This window comes from Octopus sinensis, linkage group LG1, assembly GCF_006345805.1.
Source record: "Octopus sinensis linkage group LG1, ASM634580v1, whole genome shotgun sequence".
NCBI classification, from domain to species: domain Eukaryota; kingdom Metazoa; phylum Mollusca; class Cephalopoda; order Octopoda; family Octopodidae; genus Octopus; species Octopus sinensis.
Window position 1 is genome coordinate 204961409 of NC_042997.1, and position 24886 is coordinate 204986294.

Consider the following 24886-nt stretch of genomic DNA (forward strand, 5'->3'; position numbering starts at 1 on the left):
TCTGGTAGTCTTTTGCTTACTTTGATATAGAATTATCTCTCTTCGAGAGAGTGCTTCGAATTCACAGTTATTTCTTCTTGAAAATTTTTTAGTCGGGGCACCGCCATATAGCCCTGACTACTATTGCTACTTTCGCAGTAAAATGATTTAGTTGTGGATGCAGATCGTCCATGTATGGTTCCAATCTGACCAAACATCCAACAAAAGGGTTTTGTTTAGTTCTTCTATAACAATTAATAAATCTGTCCTCAATTCATAAATCCAAGAAAACAAAATGAGTTTTGTGGTTAGGGTTTCTTCTCTAACTAAAGCTAGAAAGAATCTGTTTATCTGTTGAGCTGTTGTTTTTGTTCTGTTCCTTGGTTGTGTTGTTGTTGATGTTGTGTCCAGCCATGTTGTTTGTAGTAAATCTCTGCATGCTAAATTCAAGTTTCAGTCGAAAATCAATACAATCTTTAAAAGGCTCCTTCAGTTAATACTTCTAAAGATTAACCAGTTATTTAACAGGGCTTCAAAGATGGAGATAGTATTCATCGTATCTTCCATAAATAGTCTTCCATACTGAATACGTGACATGTCACTTCGTGTCTGTGTTTCCACATGTATGTATGTATGTATGTATGTATGTATGTATGTATGTATGTATGTATGTATGTATGTATGTGTGTATGTATGTATGTATGTATGTATGCATGCATGTATGTATGCATGTATGTATGTATGTATGTATGTATGTATGTATGTATGTATGTATGTATGTATGTATGTATGTATGTATGTATGTATGTATGTATATGTGCAGATTTGTATGTATTGTGTATGTTTTCTCATGCATATAGTTACATATCTAGACATACTCATATATATTTAAATGATAAACCTCTGGAAAGTTTTACAGATTTTTACAGTTCCAGTGATGGATTGGATCTGTAATCTTCGAATTAGCTTTCTCCTTTCTGGTTTTGAGAAGCCTAATTTCTCAAAATTGGTATTTAGGCAGTGTGTTACATATCCCAGGGCCCCAATAATTACAGGTATAAACCTGAACTTGTAATCTGGATAGAGTAACTGCAGATTTCTCAATAGTTCAGCATAGGTTTTCTCTCTTTCACTGTTCTACAGCTTTATGTTAACATCCGCTGGGCAGCAAATTTCCACAACTGTGCACAGTTTCTCTTCTCTATCCCAAATCATTATATCAGGTCTCTTGTTCCTATATTTTATTGAGGCCATCACCGGTACATTCCAACAGTATTCTTTCTCATTATGAGTGGCTATGGCATCTACCATATTGTGGGTTCTTATTTCTTCCTTCTCGGGATTATCTTTCCGACGGATTTCATTATAGTGTCCATCATGACGTTTTCGGACAACTACTTATGATGTGGGTAATATCTTCAGTGTGAACACCACAGAATCATCGTCACATTTTACTGCTTTTCCTGCATCTCTATCCTTTTTGCGCATCAGGTACTTGGTTGATATTTCCTGATCCGGCATTGCAAATGCACACCCTTCAAAGTGGGAGGTAGCAATTCAGCTATTGGTCCATGATAAGCTGCTTTGATGATCGATGTTACTATCATCACGGAGCTTTCTACTATCATATCCATGCATGCTCGTTGCTTACATAGGCTCATCCTTTCATCTGATGATAAGTTGCAGTAGAGTCGTGCGGCTTATTTGAGCATGTATTCTAGGTTATCAGACAGAGTGTTGCTCAAGGAGCTGCCTTCCAAGTCTTATGATGTTATTAGCTTCATGTATGCAAACTTGGTCAAGGGATGCTCGTCGACAATTGGTGTGTAAAAGATTTTGCCGAAGGGATATGATGCGACATTGAAAGGCATTTGGGATAGATGTTAAGCCTCTGCCACCTTGTTTTCATTTTATGTAGGGGAGTCTACGTTGGGACTAGTACTGGCACTGCAAACACATTGTGGGACACTGGTTCATTGAATGTAGAAAGTTCTGAGGTCCAAAGTTTCTTTATTCGGCTGTAATATTCTTTAGTGACAGGTGTTTCGTTACAGGTGCTAATGGAAGATATATTTTCATCCACCCCTAGATACCAGATACAGGGGAAACAGTTAAATTATTGAATACTTTTTAGGGTGCAATGGTGCGTTTAGGTGACTCTCCTGCATTTAATCACTGTCCTGTTATATGTATGTATATATATATATATATATATATATATATATAATATCATATTAAATTAGAGATAAAACCACTATTAGGCAAATCAAATAGTGAAAAACATAAGGCAATACATAAAATTAATTTAAAAATATAAAAGTTAAAACTTAAAAAATAAAAAAATTATACATACAGTCATCTCACAACTTTAGTCACACCCAGAAAAGTTTATATATATATATGTATATTTAAATGGGTTATTCCCCTGACTGATTCCATTATGTTCTTTACAAATGCATTTACAATTTTATATTTATACTAGCAGTATCGCCCGGCGTTGCTCGGGTTTGTAAGGGAAATAACTATATAAGCATTTTTAGAGAGTTATAGCCAAAAAATAGCCAAAAAATGCATTAAAAATTGAAAAAAAATTAAGGTAAATTTTTTTTTAAATCGTTGACACATCGTAGATATTTTTAGAGAGTTACTTCCCTTATATAAAAGCGAAAAAAATGCATTAAAATGGAAAAATATGATGGTAAATTTTTTTTAAATCGTAGACTCATCGTAGACGCACGCTAATACCCAGAAGGGCTCGATATGAATCACGACTATAAGATACCCGCTTTTGGTTAAACTGCACCGCAAAATGTGGGAGTAGTTAGGAATCTAAATCGTAGGAGACAGACACACAACTTCACTCTTTTATAAAGATGCTTTTTTTTTTCAGTCATAGAGTTAGATTTATGAAGGTCTTCAGTAGAAAATCCTTCGAATTCTGACTCGCTGCTTGATATAATGAAATTCGTATCCATTTTTTGTCAGAATTACAAATTTTGAAAACACAATAGGAACAAATTTCGGAAAAAAATCTCCCATAATTCACGGAATTAAAATTACACTTCGATTTTTGTACAAAACTGTAGTTGAAGTGTTTACGAAGTATAATACGTGTTTTCACGAATGTGACTAAAGAGATTTGCTCTGATATTCTCATTTAAATATGAATAGGTAAATTCGGGCGGCTTGGTAACTATATATAAGTGTCGTCTGTTTATACATAAACACTGTTTCATACTGCAATTATATATACATATATCTATATATAATATTATATAATAAAATATATACAGAGTAAAATAAAAACCAATTTACCTTTTCTGTCCGTCCGTGTGTCTTTGCAAATGTTTTGGAATGATAAGTGAGTTGAGTTTTGGCGCCTTTTTTACTAATAACAAACACACACGTGTTTGTATGTAGTTGTATGTGTATAAGTTGTATGTAGTTGTATATGTATGGTATGCGTGTGTGTGAGGAATGACACACACACACTCACGCACGCACACATGTACATCAATGCTTTCGGAGTGATATGTTAAAATATTGAGTTTTCTCTCGAATTTTGTCTTAATTGGTGGTAAAATTGAAAGAAATTTTTTATGGCATCACCCACTGAAGTACTCTGAAAAATCTTAGGTAAATTCTAATTGAAGAAATTGTGTGAGGATTAAATGGTTATGTATTTATTTGTTTCTGTTTGCTGTGTTTTTTTATTTTTTGAGTAGTGGTTTAAATACTTTCAGTTTAGTCTTCCTCAAATCACTCTATCGCTATTTACTTTCATTTTATTCATCGCACACTGTGTGTGTGCGTTTGCGTGTGGTGTAAACCAGACTAAGAAAAGCATTTGACACACACACGAGAATGTGAGTTTTCTGTAAATTTTGCTTAATTGGAGTTAAAATTTTAAAAACTGGACCTGGCATGACGCGATGCATTGTACTCTTAAAAATGATAGGTAAATTGTAATTGAAGAAATCCTATATTGTAGATTTGTATAACTCCCAAAGGGAGGCAGATAAAATCTGCCTTTTATAATAAGAGATATTCTACAAGTATTGCAAATCACTCACTCATGTTCAAGCTTAGTTATGATAGTACAGCCTGTCTACACCTATTGTCTAGGTTCTGCCTTAATCAGGAAAACGCAGAGGAAATTCATTTCGATGTTTGAGAAATATTACTGAGATTTTTAAGAAATTGGCAAACATTTTGTTTTCCAGTATTTGTTGTACGTATACCATTCAAAGTGACAGACTCAGAAAGGTAAGACGATTATTATTATTTGTGTGGTTTAACATATTTTCCTCCAGAAGAGGTCTCTGTCTTCTCGTGAAGAAGTTTCTGTAATGTCCACTGCACCTCTTCTCATGTCACTGTATACTGCTGCCTGGTTTCGCTTAAATCTTTTGTTTACTGTTTTTCACTTGGTTATTCTCTTCTGATTTCCGGGTTTGTCACTGACAACTTTTTGCTCCGGTTTGAGAGACATTAGTTCGAAAGTGAGTGTCCTCCGTTTATCTGTTGAGCTGTTGCTTTTCTTCTGTTCCTTGGTTGTGTTGTTGTTGATGTTGTGTCCAGCCATGTTGTTTGTAGTAAATCTCTGCATGCTAAATTCAAGTTTCAGTCGAAAATCAATACGATCTCTTATTATAAAAGGCAGATTTTATCTGCCTCCCTTTGTAATTTATATAAATCTACAATATAGGATTTCTTCAATTACAATTTACCTAGCATTTTTAAGAGTAGAATGCATCGGGTCATGCCAGGTCCGGTTTTTAAAATTTCAGCCCCAATTAAGCAAAATTTAGAGAAAACTCACATTCTGGTGTATATGTCAAATGTTTTTCTTAATGTGGGATACACCACACGCAAACGCACACACACACAAAGGGAGCGACTGTTTCACTGACGCTATCACCCTTCTCCTCCTTTGTCTTTGCAAGTTTGCAGCTATTAAAGTGAAAACAGTGAATCCGACAGCGATTAAGAAAATGAATTGGTACCTGAATGGAGTGAAAATTTAAAAACTGTTTCTTTCGGTGATTTTTCTGAAGAAACTGCACCAAGCCACAGACTTTCCCAGAAGAGTATAAAGCCTTAAACTATTTCTTTTTACTTTTTCGAATGAGCCTATTTGAAATCATTACGCTAAACGTAAACAAAGCGAAAGAAAGGATAGTTTGTTATTTCCCACAACCTTAAATTAAATTAAGGCCTATTTTGCCATAAATATTATTATGGGTATCAGAAAGTTACCCAGAATAACAAATTCTATCGTAAAATTTTGTTGTATACCCAATTGAATATTAGCTAATAACCCATTTTCTATAGCAATGTTTGAACAAAATTTTAATAATTTTATATATTGTTGAATTTACCTGTATCTACCTGCAATTAGAGTCACTTTGTGACAAAAATCATAGTGTAGAATTGGTTGAGAATATTTCATTAAATTATCTTCCAAAAATCAGATTAATATATTGATAAATAAAAAAGTTATAGTTGTTTAATGAAACCAGACTAAATTTATGATTACGTTAGAAATTAATTGAAACACATAAGGGGTGTAATTTGGTCAGATATATAGTGACGAAAGGGTTAAGAAAAACCAAAAAATATTTTATTCTTTATAAATGTTGTATTCAAAATAACATTTTCTTTTAAGAATGTGTATATAACAAAGTATGTGTATATAACTACGTGACTTATATCTTTATATATAAGAGTGAAGTTGTGTATCTGTCTCCTACGATTTAGATTCGTAACGACTCCCACATTTTGCGATGCAGTGTAACCAAAACCAGGTATCTTATAGTCGTGATTCATATCGAGCCCTTCTGGGTATTAGCGCGCATCTACGATGAGTCTACGATTTAAACAAATTTACCATCATATTTTTCCATTTTAATGCATTTTTTTGCTATTATGTAAGGGAAGTAACTCTCTAAAAATATCTACGATGTGTCAACGATTTAAAAGGAAATTTACCTTAATTTCTTTTCCATTTTTAATGCATTTTTTCCTATTTTTTGGCTATAACTCTCTAAAAATGCTTATATAGTTATTTCCCTTACAGACCCGAGCAACGCCGGGCGATACTGCTAGTCTTTAATAAAAGGCTCCTTCAGTTAATTCATCTGGAGATTAACCAGTTATTTAACAGGGCTTCAAAGATGGAGATAGTATTCATCGTATCTTCCATAAATAGTCTTCCATACTAAATACGCGACGCGTCACTTCGAGTCCTCCTGTCCGTATGTATGTATGTATGTATGTATGTATGTATGTATGTATGTATGTATGTATGTGTATGTATGTATGTATGTATGTATGTATGTATGGTTGATATTTCCTGATCCGGCATTGCAAATGCATACCCTTCAAAGTGGGAGGTAGCAATCCAGCTATTGGTCCATGATAAACTGCTTTGATGATCGATGTTTATATTGTTTAGTGAAAGGTGTTTTGTTACAGTTGCCAATGTAAGATATATTTTCATCCACCCCTAGATACCAGATACAGGGGAAACAGTTAAATTATTTACGGAGTTGTTACTAGTCTGGTTTAAAGTATTCCCCCTTTTCACAACCATATGACAACATTTATACTGACCAAACTCCAACCCTACATCCTTTGAGGATGTTGTAACTAGCTCAAGGCTCTTTTTCATCTCATGCATATTCTTTGCATAAAGTTTTAAGTCAGTCACAAAGAAACAGTGTGTAATTTTGGTATTTCTGTTTCCTTGTGAACCAGGGAGATATCCTACAGACTTCCTTAACATGAATGAAGAAGGGTTTACAGAAAGTATAAACAACATCACAGAGTGGCTGTCCCCTTGGAATATACCTTTGCGATATCAGTGATCATACATTAACTCTTTGTGATTAATTTTAGTATAGTGGACTACGATGAAGTCAGCTCTTCTATGGTTTTGACTGTTCTCATTGTAACTTTAGCAAGTTGAGGGGTTTCCGGCACCCATGAGTAGGGAACACAGTGAAAGGTTTTCTTGTAATGTAGCCACAATGAAACTCACTTCCTCCTATGCTCTCGCACCTCTGACACCTCAGTTTTCTTTATTAACAATTGCTCGGTACATGTATGTATGTTACATATATATATATTTCTCTCTCTTCTGTTTTTGATAATTTAACCCATTAAATTCCAGAGTAATGAAATGTTTGAATATTTCTTTTAAATTTTCAAAGATTATTGAAAAAAAAAGGGTAAAATGAAACAAAATCAATTATAAAAACTGCTTTACTTCAAGTAGAAATGGAAATACACGGGTTTCCCATAAAGAGGACCCTGGCCCAATGTGATATATTCATAAAGTCAAAATCCCTCATATGTTATCTGTTAATATATTCTATTGGTATTAAAGTTTATATGTAAAATGGCTAAAGTTTTTGAAAGAATACAGCGAAATAATAGACTGAAATACAAAAAATACGATACAATTAAAGATTGAAATACAAATCATACAAAAAAAAAGATTGAAAGAAATCTATTTATAAGACTATGCCTTGAGGAAATGGGCCAAAACAGTCTAGACTCAGGGTGACGTTGCACTTTTCACAATAATTTAGTGAATCAGTTTGTAAATAGTCCACGCATTGACAACAGTCCTATCAATAACTCTAGCCAACAATGGTCTGCACCACTCTATGCGTCTAATTGAGGTTGCACATTTTGACACCAACCAGTCTGGTTTGACAACTCCACCCATGCAATTGTTATATGAGCCGCAAACATGGGGTCGGGTCACATTGCCTTGCTTTTACTTCCTTTACTCTAGCGTTGTACATTGCAAATGGGTTCGACTGAATCAGGATTAGTCCCAATTCTCAAACATTTAGTGTCAAGCCAACTAACTACAAAGATTTCATTATTGATTTCAAATCTATAATTATATGAACATCTTGGCTCCTTTCTCATCAATGCTCTTTCCTTTAGAGGACATCTCTTGAGACAATTATCTCTCGTAGCGGTTGTTTCAAATCATATTTGCCCGAGGTGCACTAACAGATCATACTTTGTGAATATATTATCAAAATATACGGAATGTGACCGAGGATCATCTACCACTCCAAGAAACTCTCCTTCCAAGTGGAAGATCGTCTTCGGATCCTTTTTGAATTCTCTTGCCACAATACAGATGAAAGTTGTAACAAAATCCTGAAACACCGCACAATGCCCAAAACTTTTAACGAAATCTTATGGGTTTCCCTTTTATAAATTGTTTGAGTGAATTATGCCCCCATAGTAGTTGACCATCATTACATCGACTGACAGACTCTTTTCAAAAATTTCGAATCTCTTGAAGGAATTCTGAATCATGGTAGAGATAGAACGACGTACGTAACCATTATCATCTTTATTCTCCTCCCAATTTTCGTTATTCTGAAGTGAATGGTGCTTTAAAGATGCTGGAGTGGATTTCTTGTAATAGCGGTTTTGATTAATGGTACACCCAGATCTTCGTCACTTGACCAGTGGTTTCTTGTGAGGGGTAACCTAAGATAACTGGAATATATTAGAACTCCAAGAACTGTTTCCATTCATCTACAGAAAAGGTTTCGGTTTTAATCCTTCCGGGCCGCAGAATATCGAACGTTTTCTTTCGCTGTGTAGTCATATATTTCTGGTGTTTGCATTTCCTCAAACATTTCAACAGGGCTGCGTTATTGCACAGCATCTTGCATTTTTCTAAAACATTCTAACTAATTCTTAATTCTTGGCTGAGCTTTTTGTGTATTCAAGTATCTCTTTCGATGTAATCGAGGTGCTCCTCCCGCAAATATTTCAGGCCTAATGTAGAAAGGATTATTATTGGTATGAATGCAAATTCGTAATCTGGGTATAGAAGCTGGAAGTTACAATGCATTTGTCCATAATTAGCTTCTTTGTTTTTGATTTTCAAAGAGATATTCCCATCAGCAGGGCAACCGACCTGTACGACGGTACATTCTTTTTCTTGTCTGTCCCAGACAACAATATCTGACTTGTTACGCTTACCTTAGCATGAATGCACACCTGTTTCTGTCACACCAACCTCTCTTCATCTGGCACAACATCACTTCTTCCAATGCTCCCTCCCCGTCTGAAAGAATATTTGTCTTGCAAATTACTTGGTGACCCTGCAAATGTTGGTGCCAGGTAAAGAGCCACCAATCCACACTGTGAAGTGGTTGGTATTTTCGAAGGGCATCCAGCTGTAAACATCATGCCAAAACTGGCCTACTCTGTGCTGGGGCCACGTAAAAGACACTCTTCCGGCCTGTTGGTTAGGAAAAGCATCCAGCCCTAAAATCCATGCTAAAATATACACTGAAGCCTTGTGCAGGCTTTTGCCTAGCCAGCTCCTGTCAAACCGTCCAAACCATGCCAGCATGAAAAGCAGACGTGAAATGATGAGGATGATGACGATTATGATGAAGATGACAAGGATGATGATGACGGCGACGACGATGATGATTAATCTATATTTTCAGCTGCCCCTAAGAACGTCAATGGCTTCAATGTCTCTTTTATTGATTAGGTATTTAGTAGCAATCTCCCGTTCTTGGACTGTAAATGCATACCTTTCGAAGCCTAGTGTGATGTATCGGTCATGAGTCCAAAAGGGGCTTCATTTCATCTCTGTGTTACTATCATCTTCAGGTCTACAAGAAACGTACTCATACATGGTCATTTCTTAGCGTTCCATTTTGAATCTGTTTGAAACGAAATTCATACTCATTTCATATATCTTTACCATCTACATTCAAACCTCCGTATTTTCAGTTCAAATATAACTTGATTCAGTTATGATGCTAATTTTAATACCTTGAACTAGGTAGCATCGAATGCAATAGAACATCTCCTGCAACCTTTGAATAGAAAATATCGACCTTGAAACGGGGATATGTTTAACCATAAAGGAGGTACTCGGCAACAGAAAAATGCATTGATTTCTCAGATACATTGACCACAACACTTATGATTATTTCGTAACATTGCAAATGTTTATGAAATAAAGAAACGGAGTTGAATCTTCATTACTTAATATGCTTTGTTTTTTCATATTTTTACAGATAACCAAATATGGCTGCCGTGCAGACGACAACAACAGCGACCAGTTCTCTTATTCTTTCAATCATTCTTATTATCACACTGACATCACTAAACATCGATGCGAAGGAACTCGGCAATGATTGTGAAGTTAAAATCCCTCTCAATATCGGTGAGATTTTATCTCGTTTAGTAAAATTAGAAAAAGAGGTTTTCAATTTTGAAATCCATTTATCAAACAAGACACTTGATGAACTTCTTAATCCTGTACCTTTGGATTATTTTGCAAATGCGAGGAGTTTTACGTGGATTCCAGATAAATCAGGCGCTTTAACTCTATATAGAACTTTCTCCTATGATTTTTCAATGAATTCTTTTAATATGTTAGACGTCTACGTTGCTAAACAAAGGATTGACATCAATATCACTTGTGGAAAACAAAATATTCAGAGACACGATTTAATATATTTGATATTCGACGCATTGAAAAGAATCATATTTATGGACAAATTACAAATGGCAGAATCTGGATACATGTGTTTTTATATAAATTTGTCTCAAGACATGAAGAAGAACAGCCCTGGCACATTTGAAGCTCACAAAAGAATTGGTATAAATCGAGAACTTATGAAGAACTATTGCTGTAAACTCTATAAAAATGAAAGTCATGTTTATCACACCAAATCCATTTGTTCAGGAAAAATCATTGAGAATTCTATATTTTACAATTATGCAAATACTTTCGGAGCTGTTTTGTGGGCTATATTACCATTACTCATTAGTTTCGTATCAAAAGCGAAAGTACCTTCACATTCCCGTCAACTCAATCTGCCACTGTCTGCTCACGATGAATTCTTATTTACAATTAAAAACACATTGCCATACAAATCAGAGTGGATCAATGGAAAAAATAATATTTACACATTCTCTCATTTTCTGTCAAGGGTATTTTGTTTCCACAATTCCTCTTTCTTTGCATCAAGACTAAGAAGATTCCTTTGTATTCTATTTTCTCTTTCAGTATTCTTTCTGGATCTTTTGATGCATTACTTCTTTTTATATGAAACAATAGAAATTCTTTACCAAGATGGTATCCCATTGGGCTATCGCGCCTTAATATTAGGAATAACAGAAAGTTACGACAATACAGATGGCTTCATGGGGGGTCCGTTTTTGTGGTTCACGGTCTACATATTTTTTAGCTTTATTCTCTTCGTTCTTCCCAGTCGAACAAGTGAGACTGTCGCTTATAATACATTACATCAAAGATCCACTTTCACGTTTCTCATTCAAAATAAGAGATTATTAGAGAAGTATGGCAGTTTAAATGTTTCTACTCTACAGGATTATGATCTACTCTATGCAGTAATGGAAGCTAATATTTCTACTGCTCTAAACCCAAATTTCTGGTATTTAATAATTTATACTTGGATTAATCGTATAAAGAAAATTTGGTTATATTACTACAGGAGAAATATTTTCTGGAAATTCATTACACTTTGGCTCTTTGTTTCCATTACAATTTTATTTGCTGTATTTTCTGTCTGTGAATTATTTCTGTGCCTCGTTTATTATGGAATCCCAATTGTTTATCTGATTTTAACTTTACCATTAAGTTATTTCAGAGTTTATATTTACCCCCTGTATTTGAATCCTAACTATATTTTCAAGATTATTGCTTTCATTTTAACATTCATATCGTTTCTATGTTTTATAATATGGGGAATTTATTTAATCTTTATATTTCTTACAAGTTTTCAAATCCTCTGCATGTATATATTTTCATCAGCTATTGCAGTACTTGCTAAGCCTGGTACTGTTGGTGATATATGGTTTGTTTCCATGTTTCTTCTCTATGGTATTGAAATTATAAAAGCTATTCAGAAACGATATGACTTTATTCTACTCGAATCCATAAAGCTCACCAAAATTCTTCGTCCAAATTTAGTTCAGTCAAAATATGGGGAAGAATTCATAAACGCCAATTTGTTCAAGACAATTGTTAACCATAATTTTCCTTTGAGAAACGAGATTGGTAAATCCATTGTAAAATTGTTTCTAATCATATATTTTTTCTTTGTTTGCAAAAATATATTAAATCAAAGTGAATTCGACTTTTCAACATTCACAAAGATTATTTTGATACTGGTGACGTCTGGCATGCCTAAGTTATTGTCTACAATAAATACGAATCTTAGGTTAACAATAACCATATTGGATAAAATTATCCAAACAATAAACGTATTTGAAGAATAAAATATATCACGGAGAAGTTTATCAAGTTATTTGATATTCTCGATGAAATCAAAACATGTTCCAGGTTTTTATGGATTCTTAACTACATTGTATAACATCATCATCATCATCATCATCATCATCATCATCATCATCATCGTCATCATCATCATCATCAACTTTATCATCATCATCATCATCATCATCATCCTCATCATCATCATCAACAACAACAATAACAATAGTTGTGGTTAATGAAAAGATTAGGCATGATACTCTCCGTAATTGTTGCCCTTGAAAGCATCAGTAATCAACTACCAAAAGATTGGTGCTGCAAGTGTGAAGGTAGAACACCTACAAAAGTCAACATTGATTGGAACTGCAAGAATCCTTCGCAGGGTTCTTGAAGCATGAGCAGTAAAAACGTGTCGTCTGAGTCTGCTGGCTTTGGACAGCCGATACTTTCCATCATACCCAGCAAAATATGCTGTGAATTTTCATATAATAATAATAATAATAATAATAATAATAATAATAATAATAATAATAATAATAATGATAATGATAATAATAATGATAATGATGATGATGATGATGATGATGATGATGATGATAATGATAATAATAATAATAATAATAATAATAATAATAATAATAATAATAATAATAATAATAATGATAATAGTAATGATGATGATGATGATGATGATAATAATGATAATAACAATAATAATAATAACGATAATGATGATATGATGATGATAATATAATAATAATAATAATAATAATAATAATAATAATAATAATAATAATAATAGTAATAATAGTAATAATAGTAATAATAATAATAATAATAATAATAATAATAATAATAATAATAATAATAATAATAATAAATGCCCTGATGCAGTACCAGGCAGTGGCTCTCATGGCTTCTGATCTTAACTGATTGGAAGTGTTATCATGTACATTGTTTTGTCTTGGTATAAAAGATGGGCTACAGCAAATATTCTGCTCAATACCACAGATTTGCTTGTCAGTTGTTTGACCTTAACCAGTTGAGCATGTCCCTTAGTGGCTGACGATATGTGCATCTCTGATCACGAGCAGAAGTAGTGGGGGAGCATCATAGCCATGTGTTGAGAGGGATGCTTTGGGGTTTGAATAGTTCACCTCTGGAAACATGGGTGGTTCTTTCAACATCCTTAAACAACCCTTATTCGGGGACCGTTTGAGCGGGATGGGCTACTCAACCTGAAGAAAATTCAAACTGGGCCCCACCTGCAAGGTCATGTGCTGTTTATCTTGATATGAGATCACCATGTCGCGCACATATGGTTGTGATGCATGTGCCTGGTGTACCTTTATCAGACGGGTAGTCATGATGGGTATATTGGGCTTCGTATATTTTACCCCAGTGTCACTTTGATGGCATGAACTGCTCTCTCACTCAATAATAATAACACTATTAAAGACAGTTCATGGATTTACCAAAGAAATAGTTATGAAATTTGGATTAGAAAAATGCGCCAAAGTAACCCTGAAAAGAGGAAAACTAGTTAAGAGTAACAACATCACACTAGATAAAACCAATGAAATAAAAGAATTAGACCAAAGCCAAACTTACAAATACTTAGGAATCCATGAACTAGATAAGACACAACACACACAAATGAAAGAGAAAATAAAAAAAGAATATTATAGACGAGTTAGATCAATGCTAAACACAGAGCTCAATGCTAAAAACAAGATAATAGGTATCAACACTTTAGCTGTCCCAGTTATAAGTTACAGCTACAATATCCTTAACTGGACACGAAATGAACTGACCAAAATAGATAGGAAAACAAGAAAAATAATGACAGGATCTAGGATGCATCACCCAAAATCTGTCATAGAAAGACTATATATACAACGTATAGAAGGTGGTAGAGGCCTTATACAGCTGGAAAACTACTATAAAATAACCACCATAGGACTGCAAAAATATCTACTTCAGAAGGAAGGAAAACTGATCCAGATAGCGGCAAAACACGAGCAAAACAAAAAACTGTTCTCAGTATTTAAGGAAGCTGACAAATACAAACAAGAAATCATACCACCTAATAAATATGAAGAAGAAGAAGAAGAAGATGAAGAAACAACAAAAGCTATAAAACAAATGAAATTCAAACTAAAAATAGAACAGCAACGAACCATGATAAAACGATGGCAAGAAAAGCCCCTTCATGGTAAATACTGGACTAAACTAAACGCAAAAGAGATAGACAAAGAAAAATCCCAGCAATGGTTGAGAAGCTCAGGACTCAAAGCAGAAACAGAGGGATTTTTAATTGCAGCACAAGACCAAAGACTCCCCACCAGAAATTACCAAAAACATGTAATGAAAAGAAATATTACAAGTAACTGCAGAATATGTGGAGATGGACAAGAAACAATAAATCATATTATCTCTAGCTGCCCAGTCCTGGCTAAGAAGGAATATATTCACAGACATGACAGAGTTGGAACCTACATACATTGGAAGCTATGCCAACATTATGGAATAACAACAGAAAAAAGATGGTATAGGCACACACCAGAAAAGGTCACAGAAAACGAGAAAGCAACCATACTCTGGGATATGCCGATACACACAGATAGAGAAATTAAGGCCAACAGACCAGATATAGTTGTCAGAGATCATGAAGAAAAAAAATGCTTTCTAATTGATGTATCAATACCGGCAGATGACAACGTGTCTCTAAAAGAAATGGAGAAACTCTCAAAATACAAAGACCTGGAAATAGAGGTAACTAGAATGTGGAACCTGAAAACAGAAACAATTCCTATCATAGTAGGTGCAATAGGCATGATAAAAAATATTCAGACAAATACATAACAAAAACACCAGGACTTACAAACACATATAACATACAGAAAATTGCACTACTAGGCACTGCACACATCCTACGCAGAACACTTTCCATACAATAACCATCAGAGCATCACAACAAATCACAGCACATACCCAAGGCACACAGAGCTGTGCTCGGTAGTGAAGTGAAAGCACGCTATAAAAAATAAAACTACTGAATAATAATAATAATAATAATAATGATGATATTGATAATGATAATAATAATAATAATAATAATAATAATAATAATATAATAATAATAATAATAATAATAATAATCCGGGGGACGTTTAAGGTGTAAGAAGGAAAATTCAGAGCTCCGAAATCTATCCACAAACATCGAAAACAAGGACATCCTATGGAGCCAAAGTTTTGCTAACAAAGAATTGGACTGTATCCGAGTAAGTAATACTAATTGAAATTTATTACTATTTTTGAAACGAAATGATGTATTTTGACTCGATATTATCTCCACCTCTAACGCAACACATGTAAACATGCGTGGAACATCACGATCATCCCCGACCTCAAACACCATGTACAAAGGAACTACGAAGAAATTAAATGCCACCGATACTATTCAACCCAAGAATAACAATCGAGCGGTACGTACATTAAACCTACAACAAAAAATGTACGAAAAACTACACGTGCGAAATAATGTGACAACAGAAATAAACGGACCGGTACCCTACGAAAATGACGGCCGTCAAAATAATGGGCCGGACGTTGTACCTCATGTCCCGCAAATAAAATCCAAAAGACGTAAATGGACACGTGAGGAATACATTTCTATCTTACACGCATACTACACAGCAGTACTCTACCCCAAAAATGAAAATACAACAACACATACATATAAAATATGGATCATACAGAAAATTGCACTACTAGGCACTGCACACATCCTACGCAGAACACTTTCCATACAATAACCATCAGAGCATCACAACAAATCACAGCACATACCCAAGGCACACAGAGCTTCGCTCGGTAGTGAAGTGAAAGCACGCTATAAAAATAAAACTACTGAATAATAATAATAATACCAAAAACTGAACTCGACCCCCAACATTCCCATCGAAGCCATTGACACCCCGGCACTTCCAATAATCCAATACAGTTTTAACATCATTAACTGGAATCTTAGCGGGTTCCAACACCTGGATAGAAAAACAAGAAAACTACTAACTTCTTAAGAACATGCACCACCCAAAAGCAGACGTTGATAGTCTGCTTTACCTACATAGAAGTAATGGGGGGAAGAGGATTGATGCAGGTAAATCTGTGCTGTAAGACACCTCCTCAATAGCAATGAACAAATAGTTATCTCGTACAGAGGACTGGATGCTGTGGTTTGTGTGCAAAGACGAAAGCAGCAAAAATCACATTCCATTGCGAAGGAAGCTTGTAAATTCGCAAGGGAACTCGACATTAACCCTGAATTAAATGAAGAACTGGAAACCACTGCCACCAAACAAAACGGATCAAAGAAACAGCAAAAAAGAACGGGCAGAAACAAATTGAAGAGAGGTGGTGCCAGAAGCCTCTGCATGGACAATATAAATTGGATTGAACGCGTGACACATCCATTTCCAAGTAAGTTTATCTTCACCTTTTTCATGCCATTCTCTATTCTATACTGTTTTCTTCCTCCATCCTTCTCTAATTCCCTTTTTCTCCACTTCCCCGTTTTCTATCTCTCTCTCTCTCCCCCTTCTTCCTCTTTTTATTCTCTCTCTCTCTCTCTCTCTCTCTCTCGTTGCTTACACGTGATTATCACCCATCTTTCTTTTCTTGCACAGACGTTTAAACGAACGGACGTGATTTTTTCTCTCTCATCTATCTTTTCTCTTTTCAAAAGTGTTTGTCCCAGCGTTCACTATTTTCCTCCCGTTCCGGTCTAACGACTCTCCATGCTTGTTTTCGTTCGGTTTCCTTGTATGTCTCCACTGTCATTTTATTGTTCCCAACTTTGACCTTCAATAAATCCCAAATTTTATTTTAGAATTTATGGGAGCAGCTGTCTTTGAAGACTCATAGTGTCGTTGAATACTCCAAATGAGGAGTAGATAGACAGCCAACCGATTAAGGGTCCTTTCTCTCTGTTAACGTATCCTGTTTTCAATTATTTCCTCGTTGTTTACACATTTCACTCGTCTTTCCCGAATTTGTTTGCGTATTTCATGTTATTTGCATTGTTGGTGACGTCCTGTACCCATATATGCATGTAAATATATATCTATATATTATTTATTTTATATATATATACATATATATAATATATATATATATATATATATATATATATATATATATATAATATATATATATATATATATATATATACTAGCAGCATAGCCCGGCGTTGCCCGGGTATGTAAGAGCTCCTAGTAGGCAACGACTAATCCCAATCTAGTCCTTTCCCTCTAAGGAACGAAGGCGCATGTGTAGGTTGCAATGTCTTCTCTACACTCGAATACTTCTGTGTATATGATGTTCCTAGCTGTCCCTTTGGGCGAAAGCATGAAAACATCATTGCGCCTCCCAACGCGTGAACAGCCCACGTAGAGTTTACCGTGGGCGAAGCACTGTTCGTCCGAATGTAACCCAGCGACTTGTAGCGTTTGGCCTTGGGATTTATTGATGGACATTAAGAATTCAAAAAGGATCCGAAGACGATCTTCCACTTGGAAGGAGAGTTTCTTGGAGTGGTAGATGATCCTCGGTCACATTCCGTATATTTTGATAATATATTCACAAAGTATGATCTGTTAGTGCACCTCGGGCAAATGGGATTTGATGCAACCGGTACGAGAGATAATTGTCTCAAGAGATGTCATCTAAAGGAAAGAGCATTGATGAGAAAGGAGCCAAGATGTTCATATGATTATAGATTTGAAATCAATAATGAAATCTTTGTAGTTAGTTGGCTTGACACTAAATCTATAGATATGTCCTATCTATAGATTTATAGGCGTGGACATCACCAGGAATAGCTTCAAGTAGCTGGATATTGATGGAGTTGACAGTTGTATTTTTGGGTGCGAGAACAGCTCTGCCTGCCAGCCATTTTAGGTCACGTAAATTGTTTTGTAGGTCGTGGAAGACAGCATCCCGGAGGCTAGCAGGGGTGTCGACAGTGGTGCAAAGTGAGTCCAATTGAACACAGTCATCCGCATCAGCCGGCATCCTATTTTCACCGAGCGATAAAAGGTCCCTGGAGAATGCAGCGGATCCGCTGTCACCAATCAACTGCGCGTGCATGTTAGTTTGGAGGTGCAAGGGCCGCACATGTGCCCAAAGAGCTGACGACTTAAGGCACACGCGCACGGCATCGGCACGGGTTCCTTTTGGAATAATAGGTAGAATCTGCCTGAAGTTTCCTGAAAGAAGTAAAGTCATTCCTCCCATGGGGGCCGTAGAGTCTCTGATGTCTTGCAGGGACCTGTCCAGTGCCTCAAGGGCGCCTTTGTGTGCCATAGTGCACTCGTCCCATACGATGAGTTTGCATATGCGCAGAATGTCGGCCTATTCTGAGTTCCTGGCGATGTTGCAGAGAGGTGACTCGGACTTTGCCAGATCGAGCGGGAGTCTGAAGGCAGAGTGGGCGGTTCTGCCACCCGGAAGCAACGTGGCCGCGATACCAGAGGAAGCTACAGCCAGGACAATGTCCGTGTTGCGTCTGACCTCCGTCAGAATTAGTTTCGTGACGAAGGTTTTGCCATGCCGCCAGGTGCGTCAAGGAAGTAAATCCCCCCACGTTGCTGTCTGACAGAGTCTACGATGGTGTTGTAGGCTTTGCGCTGGTCTGGAAGCAGTCGTGGTTCATTATCTTGGACGTACTGGTGCAGTTCCTCAATGCAGTAGGAAGTTTCGCGTAACAATTCAGCAGACATAACATTGGCGTGTTCACGTGTGGGTGGTGGAAGGCCGTACTCCGTTAAAGCAGAGCCACCCATATCGATGACAGCGTCTTCGAGTTGAATAAGCGCAAAATTGTAAATGAAGTTGGTGAACGTGATCTCGACGGAAGGGCAGTGTTGCTGAGCCGTACGTAAGAAGTCCTGCGACATGTCATCCCTGTATTTCATCCAGAGACTTAGTGGGTCACTAAGCTGACGTTTTTGAAGAAGGCGTTTGCAGTAAAGCGCCCTCTGTCATAGTGGCGTCCCACTGGGAGTAATCCTCTAGAAGGCCAAGTCTCATACACGCTTCCCTGAAGGTGTCACGCAGAACCCCATTGACGGTACGTATATTGCCGAAACCTGTTGGACCAATGACCTCATGTAGAAGGAGACGGAGGTAGAAGCATTCTTGCTGGTTTGGCGGGATGTTGTAAAGTCGACCCAGGCAGGAGTCAGGGAAGACTTCGACGTTTTTGCCGGATTTCCGTCGAACCCAGGTGTTGTTATACCACACGAAGTACGATGGGACCTGGGGGTACAAAAGCGTTCGAGCGAAGTCATCACGTTGGCATAATTTGAAGAAACCGGTCAACGTTGTGTCTTTAGAGTTAGTGGCTACCTGCGCAGCAGTTTGCTCTGTGAAGTAAATGCGCTGTCCATTTTCCAAGTGTACAGCAAGCTGCACCACAGCCGGGTGTCTCTGATGGAGCGGGAAGCCGTAAATGCACCAAAACGCTTCGTTGCTGCTGAGGTACCGGAATGCCAAGTAGTTGGACACTTCGTCGCAACTGGTGTTCCTCTGGATGCTGAACATGGCAGCATCGCTGCCCTTGTTGATATATTTGCAGACATATTGTATTGACCTGATGGAGCTGCAGAACTCAACGTTGACGTGGGCTTTGAATATCTTCGACAGGAGAGGACAGTAGGGGACAATGTAGCTGTTGTCCACTTGATGTCGCCCAACCGTAACGGTGCGGCCTCCATTGGCTGGACTCCTTCGTTTGTACAGCGGAAACCCATCGCCGCCTGTTTGAGTCTCCAAAGTGAACCGTTTAGGGAATCCCTTTGAGCAGGCTAATCCGTTTTTGCAGCATGGTGTGTTGGCGTAATTTGGTCCACAGGGCCCGTGTACCATGGTAGTGCGGACAATTTCGTACACTTCGGGGTCCTCATCGGGGTAGGAATCTCGGCGGAAATGAATTTGTCAATGTCATTAGTCTCGATTTTATTAGTTAGATAAATTTAGATGTGAGCATGTGGCAAGCCCCTCTTTTGCCACTCGACTGAAAGCATGTGGCACCTGACATGCCCGAAAATCTGACCCTTAACTATCAAATCCATCATTTTGCCAAATTCAGACGGAAAACCCTAGCAACGATGGAGTTCGCGAGTGATTTCGTCGCAGTTGGGATTGCACGTGTAGGTGATAAAGAGGTCCGGCCGGCCGAAAATGCGCACGTAGGTCAAGGCGTCTTGGGTCCTTTCACGCATATATCGCGGTCCTCCTGTGAAGGTGGAGGGTAGAATGCATGGCTTGCCGATGTTGCGAGGGTCATTTTCTTGTTGCAAGCCGTCACGGAGATGAATGTAGGAGTCGGAGCGAAGTTTGGTCTGATTAAGTTTAATGTATAGCAGCCTTTCCGATTCCACTTTGGCGGCCATGTCGACGGCGAACTGGTAGAATAGCTGACGACAACGGGGCAATAAGTTGAACTCACCCTCCCTGATCATGAACCGGTATGAGTAGAACGCCCTGCAGGAAACCGTCTTTGATGCCACAGTAGTTTGATTGGAGGGCTGCCATAAAGGAATTCCGAAGTGGTAGCCGTCTTCCCTATAAGGGAAAAGCAATGGGTACTGAAGCGCGTCATAAGATCTGTGAGTCTCGCTGATCCTGCGTAGGCTGTTACCACGGGAGGAGATGATTATGTCACGGCTGTTGTGTTGCTCTCCGTGTATGACTGCGGCAATTTCGTTGCACGCAGGTGCGTTGAAACAGCGTTCGTGCTCCCCGTGGGGTCGTTTATCAGCATCAATGACAACGTTGAAGTTTGGAGACGGAGCACTGTCCAAGGCATACCTGAAGCTGCAGACGTAGCTGTTGACATCATGAAGCATGGTTTGAAGACGGAGAAGAACGTCTTTGCGGGGAACATAGCATGTACCCGGTATTATTCCAAGGCGTGCATCAACCTGCTGGTTGTAGTCGGCAATGAAGTAGATTTGGAGGAAAGAAGACTGCTGAATCTCGTCTGGCAGAAGTGACCCAATAAGATGGTAGACCTGTCCCTGCACTTTGAAAGTAGGCATCCAGCCTTCCTTAGAAGGAATTTTGGCCCCGAAAGAGGTCATTTGGAATGAGCAGTTGTACTTTCGAATGATTTCAAGGAATTGTGACGATTCGGGGGTTAAACCCGCCGCGAGATCCTTCAGTTGTTGAGGTGGTTCCCGTAGGGGTGGCAGGTCCACTTTGCCACCAGAGCAGCACAAACCAGATGGCTCTCCGGGCCATTTCTTGGCTTTGCAAAACTGGCATACAATTGTCATTGACCCTATCTTGATGTTGTCACGCAAGGAGAAGTTAATTGTGGCGTCGTAGTTGAATGCTAGTAACGACCAGAAAGCGGGGGCAGGGGTACGTACACCACGAATGATATCCCGACGTTGGTTGATACTCTCAAGTCGAGTGCGCCGTGCCTCAGCAGATTGAGATGCGCGTGCGACAGCGGTAGCAGTAGCATCCCTTGAAACCCTTTCAGCTCTCGCCTCAGCACCTTCTGAAGCCCTAGCAGAAGCAGTGTTAATGGCATCTCTGGATGTCCGAATAGTTCGTTGGTCTGGAGTTTCGGCAGATCGAGCCCTGGCTGTGTTTGCGGCGTTAGCAGTTTAGCGAGCTCTCCTCTGTTGAGGTATTTCGGCAGATCGGGCCATGGCTGTATTTGCGGCGTCAGCAGCTTGGTGAGTTCTCCTCTGCTGTGAGGTTTCGACAGATCGTGTCCTGGCGGTGCTAGTGGCGTTAGCCGCATTCCGAATGGCCCTTTGTTCGGGGTTCTCGCGAGCTCTGCGGATGGAAGCACAGGAAGAAGCCCGCATGTTTTGTCTGGACTGTTGCTCTTTCGTCAACCTCGAGCGGAGGGAAGATCTGTACGCTGCGGCCCTTGCAAGTCGGGTAGGACGGTCGCTAGTAGTTTCAGATGCCTGAGCAGCGGCAGAACGGGAAGCTTTTTGCGAGAGGCGCAAGGCAGTTTCCTCGTGGGTCTCGCGTGCCCTTCTAGCCCTAACAGCCGATGCCTTGGCCGTCCGAGGGCTGAGGAGTGTCTTTCTCTTCTTGGGTGGCATTTTGGTGGATAGCAATGTGTTTGGCAAAGGTGTAATTAAAAGGAACACGTGGGGTAAATATTTTGGTGGATAGCAATGTGTTTGGCAAAGGTGTAATAAAAAGGAACACGTGGGGTAAGTATCCCAAAATGTATAAAAATGTATAAAAACGCCAAAAAAGCGGGCAGCAATGTGAGTGACAACAACGAAAAAGTCAAAAGTGACGAAACTGAACAAACGAATGGAAAAGGTTTTTTGGTGCACACGACAAAAGCGGCTTATAATAAACCAAGAGTTTGCAAGTAGCGTCCGAGGACCCTTAGGGTACGTCAAAAATTTAAGGTAAAACGTTTGGGGTGGTAGTTATAAAGAAAGTTTAAACAAAAAAAGTAGTCGAATAACTTGCGGGTGCAGCAGCTATTAGCAGAAGTGGCGGTGTTGGGGGTAAAGTCTCGAATGTAATTTCTTCCTGGTAGGAATTGGTTGGGTTGAATTATCGATAGCTGTTTGATAGTTATTTGGGAGTTAAAAAGGTCGAGTTGCGTCCCCTAGACAGTCTGTGGTTTGTGTTTAATACACAAATCGGTTTGCTATGTGTGCCACATATGATTTAATTAACCGATTTTTTCAAGTAATAAAGTATCCTATTGAAATAAAAAGGGCCATATAGCTCCTTGGAGCAGACATGATGCTCGCTGTGAATTAAAAAAAAATTCCTGCCAATTTGTGAAAGATATTGTCGAAAATATGTCATCTTGAATTTGAACGCGATTTCCCAAAATGGCATGATTTTATCGATTTTCTCTGATGGTGAGGTATTGCATGGAAAACTAACGCCAGAATTAAGTTTCTTAGGGTAACATTAAGCTTCACCATGAGTTTGGTGAAAATCGATTGCAAGTTAAGAAAACTACAACAGAAAATGTGTTGCATATAAGAAGCTTTGATTCTCGACCCCATGTCGAATTTATCGATGTTTTTCAGAAGTGGGGAACTTTTCACAATTTTCGCTGCGTTAGTTTTGAATTATGATATTGGGCTATATTTGTGTCGAGTTTCATCAGAATCGGTTGAAAGCCGTGGTCAGGGTGAGGGTACAACCCGACAGACATACAGAGACACAGACAGACAAACTGCCGTTTATATATAGAGAGATATATAAAATATTAGAAAAAACCCCACTTTTTATCAATTCAAAATGAATAATTAAATTACACCATCTAGAAAATTATATATAATAGAAAAGTTAAAATTAAAATAACAATTAAAAAGAAAAGATTTAGTAAATTACAAGAATAATATTATAATGTATATAATAGTTAGAAAAACGACACGTGTTTCGCTGCAATATTTAAGAAATGATTATAGTAGTAGAGAAATCACTTGTATATAAATATAGTCGCTCCTCAGGTTAAAAATATAATAGAACAGTAAAATAATTAATTAATAAATATACTTTAATATATACTTTATAATATATACGTATATATATATATATATATATATATATATATAATATATATATATATATTTTGTGTGTGTGTGTATATATGAAAATTCTAAATATACATAATTGAAAAATAAAATAATAATTCAATAATTAAATAAAAAACACAAAGTTATGACAAGTCATTAAATTGTAATCAAAATAATAAATGTTTCAAATATAGACAAACTCCTTACATAAGCTAACCATATATATGGATCTTAAATTTGAGATGTTAAAGGAAAGAAGTTCAAAGATGGAATGAATACATGGAGAGCCAAGTGTTTTAGAGGGAGAAATTGGGGGAGGTATTCAGATAGGGAATCGTGAGAGGAGAAAATAAATTTCAAGAGTTAGGGGTTAATAAAGAGACTAGTAGGGAGTAATAGTAGTAGAGGTGGAAGAGAGGAGGGTTGTGTTGGTGGTAATTGTTGGGATAGCGAGAAAAGAGAATGGCCATTATTTGGGAGGAGTAAGTTGACTGGTTCAGTGGCTGACGGAGATTACTAAATAGAGAAGAATGAGAGAAGATAGAGGGAGGTGGATGAGAGTGATGGTGGGAGTTGATAGTCTATACTCTCCATATTGTCCTATCCAATGCATTCCGTATTGTTCTAGGCTAATGATACATGAAGCCTCATAGTAAAAAGACGTCTCTCTCTCTCTCTCTTCCAGATCAGTGGCTATCATTGCAATATTAAGATGTTCAGGTCTGCAAGGAGGTGAGCTGGCACAGACGTTAGCACGACAGGCGAAATGCTTAGCGGTATTTCGTGTGTCTTGACGTTCTGAGTTCAAATTCCGCCGAGGTCGACTTTGCCTTCCATCATTTCGGGGTCGATTAAATAAGTACCAGTTACTCACTGGGGTCAATGTAATCGACTTAATCCGTCTGTCTGTCCTTGTTTGTCCTCTCTGTGTTTAGCCCCTTGTGGGTAGTAAAGAAATAGGTATTTCGTGTGTCTTGACGTTCTGAGTTCAAATTCCGCCGCGGTCAAC

The 24886-nt window shown here is 37.7% G+C and overlaps 1 protein-coding gene across 4 annotated transcripts in view; it reads left to right on the plus strand.

Moving 5' to 3' along the window:
• Window positions 1-24886, plus strand: part of LOC115218442 — an 80011-nt gene that overhangs the window by 43385 nt on the left and 11740 nt on the right. The window contains exon 1 of one of the 4 annotated variants that reach the window (XM_036508833.1): window positions 4037-4245. The exons of 2 other annotated variants lie outside the window; for them this stretch is intronic. The gene's annotated coding sequence lies outside the window, so the exon portion shown is untranslated. Of the gene's footprint in view, window positions 1-4036; window positions 4246-16126; window positions 16772-24886 lie in introns of those variants that run through there. One more of the 4 variants, XM_029788272.2, reaches the window with a different exon arrangement.